This window comes from Belonocnema kinseyi, chromosome 2, assembly GCF_010883055.1.
Source record: "Belonocnema kinseyi isolate 2016_QV_RU_SX_M_011 chromosome 2, B_treatae_v1, whole genome shotgun sequence".
Taxonomy (NCBI): domain Eukaryota; kingdom Metazoa; phylum Arthropoda; class Insecta; order Hymenoptera; family Cynipidae; genus Belonocnema; species Belonocnema kinseyi.
In genome coordinates this window covers 18,999,944-19,001,444 of record NC_046658.1, presented here as the reverse complement: position 1 = coordinate 19,001,444, position 1,501 = coordinate 18,999,944, and positions in this window count along the sequence as shown.

Sequence of the window (1,501 nt, the reverse complement as noted above, 5' to 3'; positions counted from 1 at the left end):
GGTTACAGTCTGTAAAGGAATTAATACGACGATCCAGCAAAAGCCTCGTGCACCCTAAGAACACGGAGCGACCCAAGGACAACCGCCTTTTGCATTTTTCCCTCAAGTGTTCTAGCAGATTGTTGACACGCAGGGATGCTTTTTAGGCCATTAGCAAGTGAAAGCTTGGAACCTACAAGAGCGCCGATGATAAGGACAATCAGTTTAACAGAATAGTCTGGGTACAATCGTTGCAACTCGCTTATAAGGTCTCGATAGCTCTCTTTCTTTTCATTCTCCTTGGCTATGATGTTTTTGTCAGCTGGTGCTGAAAATTCGATAACGAACATGGTTCGCTTCTCGAAGTCAAGAAGAACCATGTCAGGCCTCGTGTGAGCAACAGAAACAATTGCCGAGAATATAAAGTTCCAGTATATGCGGCACTTCCCATTCTCGACAATTGTCTCAATTTCCCTAGGACCATTTAGAGGAGCGATATTAAGGTGAATGCCGTAGGAGTAACAGAGATGGTAATAAAGCACTCTTAGTGACGCATTGTGCCTTTGAATGTAGGTCGTTCCCGCGTGAGTTGGACAACTAGATAGTATGTGAGCTAAATGCTCGGGGTGTGCATGGCACGCCCTGCAGCTAACATCGGGAATGTCATGGCTCAAAATGTGCCGACGGTATGTTAAGGTTGAAATGACACCGTCTTGGCATGCAAAAATGAAACCCTCCGTACCAGACTTCAATCCGGGCGATTTAAGGAAAGCAAACGTTAGCTCACAAGACATTGACTGATCCTTCACATTTATCTGGAAGATACCGTGCATCCTCTTATCGAGGAGCTGTTCACGAAAGTTTTTCTCTTGTGCTTTCTTAATCCGGGTTTCAGGAGTGAGTATTCGAGATAGATAAGATTTGATGCATTTTGCTCACCCCTAATACTGAAATCAAGTCAGAGTGTATCAGCCGCCTCCTCCGCTGCTTTGTAGAAAAATGCTCCTTTGCCCACTTCTTCGTGATTCCTGACCATTTTAAGAAGAGGGTCTCTTCCATTTGCAACTCTATGTGCTGTACCCAGAATAATCCTGTTGTGAAGACATTCAAGACTCAATATTCCGCGACCCCCTTGACGACGTGAGATGTACAGTCGCGGAACGGAAGACTTAAGATGCATGCTTTTGTTCATGTGCATAACCATTTTTGTCCCGATATCAAGAGATCTGAGCTCGATCTTCGTCCATGGAACTACTCCAAATGAATAGAGTAGTACCGGGACGGCAAGCATGTTCGTTGAAGATACTTTGTTCCTCGCCGACAGTTCGGAAGACCAAATCTGTCGGATGAGACTTTTGTATCTGCTTCGGAGAGTATCCTTTATAGATGTCACATCCTGAATGCGGCTCTGTGGCTCTGTGTACCTGTCTGAATGGCGCAGTGCTAGAGATAGTGGCAATAATGTAAGGCAAAAGAGGAGTGGGCTCATGGTGTCGCCCTGAAAGACACCTCTCTGAAACGT